This window comes from Chionomys nivalis, chromosome 11 (assembly GCF_950005125.1).
Source record: "Chionomys nivalis chromosome 11, mChiNiv1.1, whole genome shotgun sequence".
Lineage (NCBI taxonomy): Eukaryota > Metazoa > Chordata > Mammalia > Rodentia > Cricetidae > Chionomys > Chionomys nivalis.
In genome coordinates this window covers 12,097,795-12,102,360 of record NC_080096.1, presented here as the reverse complement: position 1 = coordinate 12,102,360, position 4,566 = coordinate 12,097,795, and positions in this window count along the sequence as shown.

Here is a 4,566-nt window from a genome sequence, read left to right as displayed (position 1 = left end):
ACGTGTTGGGGCACACACATAATTCCAGCACTTGGGAGGCCGAGGCTGAACCTTGCTTCAGGGGCAGCCTGGACCACCGTGAAACAGTCTGTCACAAAACGAAAGTCCCATCCTTTATCATAGACATTTGAACTTCTAGTCTAGTCTGGAAAAAAAAAGATATTCCTAAACTCCTAATTCAGTTGCTTGTAGTGTGCCCATCAAACACTTTGGAATGGCATTATCCTCTAACGCAAGCTGTGGTGTGCTTCGTGGTCATGCTGGGCCAGGTCCCTGTTTCCGTGTGTTTGAGGGTGATGCGTGGGCCTGGAGGCTGTCCAGCCTCGCCTGAGCAGGCGTGCTTGCCTCCAGGGTCCCCACATCTTGGTTTTTATAGTTACCGTTTGTTGCTTTTGGCCTGGAACCCTCTAGGTAGACCAAGCTGACCTTAAACACAGAGCGCTAGCTGCCTTTGCCTGGGTGCTAGGATTAAAGGCGTGTGTCATCACGCCTGGATACTGTTTGTTGCTGTTGTTTGTTTTGAGATAGTCTCTTGTAGCTCAGGCTGGCCTCAAAGTCCCTACGTATCCAAGGATATAACCTTGACTCTCTGGTCTTCCTGCCTCTCCCTCCCAAATTCTAGGGTTATAAGCACGTGGCACTACTGTTTTGCTTTGAGGCAAGGAAATATTTTGTAGCACAGGCTACACTTGAACCTTCTGATATCCTCCTGCCTCAACCTCCTAAGTGTCCAGATTATAGATGGATACCAGGAAGACCAGCATCCTATCCCTGGGTACGGGCATGTCACCGGCCACCGGGAGGCATGCTAGACAGTCAACCCCTCACACATGGTAGAATTTCGCCTGGAGAAAGATTCTCCTTAGCACAATCAGGGGCAGCGGGAGAGCAAAGGCTGCCAGCTGAAACTCAGGCCAGGCAGGGCGGGTTGGAGCTTGCCGACACTTCAAAGACCCGTCCCCCATAGCTGTAGGTGCCAGAGACCAGTACACCTTGCATAATACTGGCCAGGAGGAAGAATCCTTGACCTAGACAGAGGAGGATGCCAGGGAAAGCTCAGAGGGTCCCAGGAAAAGTACCACACAGCCCAAAGGAGGTGTAGGCTCTGGGGGTCCCCGGATGAGTCTCTGCCACTGCAGTGTTGTTACCTCTTACAACTTGGTGCCTCATTCAGAGCAGCAATAAACAACAAGGAGAAAGACAGTGCCGGGCAATACTGGCGCACACCTTTAATCCCAGCACTCGGGAGGCAGGGTCAGGCAGATTTCTGTGAGTTAGAGTTTGAGACCAGCCACCTCTCTCTGGATTAACATCCCCCCAGGAGATGTGAACAAATGTTTGTTCATCCCAGATGAGTCACTGTAGGCAGAGATTGCTCATTCAGAAACTATATTAATTACAACACTGCTTGGCCTATTAGCTCAGGCTTCTTCTTAACTAACTCTTACATCTTAAATTAATCCATTTTTGTTCATCTGTGTATTGCCACAAGGCTGTCGTTTACCAGAAAGGTTCTAGGTCCTTCTCTTTTGACAGCTATATGGTGTCTCTCTGACTCTGCCTACTCTCTCTTTCTCTCTCCCCTCCCCCCAATCTCTGTTCAGATTTCCCGCCGTCACAACTCAGATTCTACCATTTTCAAGGCCAGCTTGGTGAATCAATTAATTTACTGGGTGTGCTTATGGGAACAAGTAAGAGGTGTGGGTAGCCTAGCCTGGGGTCTCTGCTGCTGTGATAAAAAAAAAAAAAAAAAAAAAAAACACTTACCAAAGTAATTTAGGTGAGGGCAGAGTTTATCTCACCTTACAACCCCCCCACCCCCAGGTCACAAGATACCACTGACAGATGTCAGGACAGGAAGTCAGAACAGGGGCCTGGAGGCAGGAACAGGCAGAGGCCGTGGAGGCCTACAGCTTCCTGACTTATAGCTCATGGCTTGCTCAGCCTGCTTTTTTTTAGAACCCAGAACTCCCTGCCCAGGGATGCCAAGGTGGGCTGGGTGCTCCCGCATCAATCACTAATCAAGAAAATGCCCTGCCAACTTGCCCAAGGGACAATCTAATGCCGGTGACTTCTCAGTTAAGGTTTCCTCTTTCCAGATGACTCTAGCTTGGGTCAAGTTGCCAAAAGTGAACCAGCATGGTGGGTGTCCGTCCATGTGGTGTGTGTCTCCGCCCCCGCCCCCTATCACCATAAAGTCCCACCTAGCAGGGCCAATGGCCTCCTGAAAGCTGTAGACATAAAGCCCCTCCCCCGCATTCACCTTCTATCCTCTATGTATTTTTTTTTTTTTTCGGATTTTCGAGACAGTGTTTCTCCTTAACTTTTTTTGGAGCCTGTCCTGGAACTAGCTTTTGTAGACCAGGCTGGCCTCGAACTCACAGCGATCCGCCTGCCTCTGCCTCCCGAGTGCTGGGATTAAAGGCGTGCACCACCACCGCCTGGCTTCCTCCATGTATTCTATCCAGGCGCCTTTGGATCCATACACAACTAGGGGAGGGTTCCATGCAGATCAAAGAGGGGCACATTAAGAAGGGGTGGCTGAAACCTAATAATTCTCTCTGACAACCTCTTCTTTAGGGGAACATCGACAGGACAGGTGTGGTTTTATTTATTTATTTTTATTTTGTTTGTTTGTTTGTTTGTTTTTGTTTGCTTTTGGTTTTTCTAGACAGGGTTTCTCTGTAGCTTCGGACCCTGTCCTGGTGGAACTAGCTCTTGTAGACTAGGCTGGCCTTGAACTCATAGAGATCTGCCTGCCTCTGCCTCCTGAGGGATAGGTGTGTTGTTTTTAATTAATTTATTCATTAATTGGTTTTTTTGGTTTTTTTTTTTTGGTTTTTTTTTTTTTTTTTTTGGTTTTTCGAGACAGGGTTTCTCTGTGGTTTTGGAGCCTGTCCTGGAACTAGCTCTGTAGACCAGGCTGGTCTCGAACTCACAGAGATCCGCCTGCCTCTGCCTCCCAAGTGCTGGGATTAAAGGTGTGCGCCACCACCGCCCGGCCATTAATTGGTTTTTCAAAGCAGGGTTTTTCTGTGTAACAACCCTGGCTCACTTTGTAGACCAGACTGGCTTTGAATTCAGAGATCCACCTGTTTCTGCATCCCGAGTACTGGGATCAAAGGTGTGTATCACCACTGCCCAACTTTTTTTTTTTTAATATTTATTTATTTATTATGTGTACTGCATTCTGCTTGCAGCACCAGAAGAGGGCCCCAGATCTCACTACAAATGGTTGGGAGTCCCCATGTGGTTGCTGGGAATTGAACTCAGGACCTTTAGAAGAGCAGTCAGTGCTCTTAACCTCTGAGCCATCTCTCCAGCTCCACTGCCCAACTTTAATTTATTTTTTAAGACAGGGTCTTGGGACTGGAGGGATGGCTCAAATGTTAAGAGCACTGGCTATTTTTCCAGAGGTCCTGAGTTCAATTCCCAGCAACCACATGGTGGTTTACAACCCTCTATAATGTGATTTAATCCCAACACTCAGGAGACAGAGGCAAGCGAATCTCTGTGGTTTCAAAGCCAGCCTGGTCTACAGAGCAAGTTCCAGGCTCCATTTACTGGGAAACTCTGTCTCAAAAAACAAACAAACAAAAACAGGGTTTCAGAGGAGCCTGGTGGTGCACGCCTTTATTCCCAGGACTAAGGAGCCAGAGGCAGGCAGATCTCCAAGTTCAAGGCCAGCCTGTTCTATAGAACAGGTTCTAAGCTAAATAGAGTAACTTTGTGTGTGTGTGGGGGGGGGGGAATCAAGAATCTCACTGTTAGGATTATGCTGGCCTTCCCTGTAGCCAGACAGGATGAATCCCTTTAAGAGACAAGCTCCACCCACTCGCAATCTCATCACCCTGCTCTCTCTTCCCTCCTTCCCTCCCTCTCTCTTTCCCCCTCTTCTCTTTCTCTGTATCTCTCCCTTCCTCCCCTCTTCCTCCCAACACCCGCTTCCTAATTAAAACGCCATACTCCCAAGCTCTCTTCATGGCGTATTCTGTCTCCCGCACGGTCCCCCACTCTAATGGGACCTGCCAGGGTCAGTCGTACTGTGATCTTTCACCCACTATGTAGCTCTGGAGGCCTGGAGCTTCCTATGTAGCCCAAAATTTCCTTAAACTCACAGAGATCTTTTTGCCTCTCAGTACTGGGATTAAATATGGCCACTGTGCCTGGCAGGCACCCCATCTTCTAATGTAGGATGTATACTGTAAAGTCTGGAGAGCAGATAGCTTTCCTGGGGGCTGCCCAGGGTAATTGACAGACTTACTTAAAGTAACGTATTTATTTGTTTGTTTATCTGTTCATTTTGGAAGACAGGATCTCATGGAGCCCAGGCTAGTCTCAAATTTGGTAGTCTCAAAGTAGCCTGGCACTCCGGATTCTCCTGAGTGCTGGGATTACAGGCATACGATACCATGGATTAAATTCTAAGAGAGGAGAATATGTTATATCTTTGTTCTTTACCGGAAAGCCCCTGGCTGGATAGTAATTCTAAAATCTTCAGGTCAATGTACGATGTCATAGTGCCACTTAGGGACACAGACATGGAGACCCTAATTTTTGGGTTTA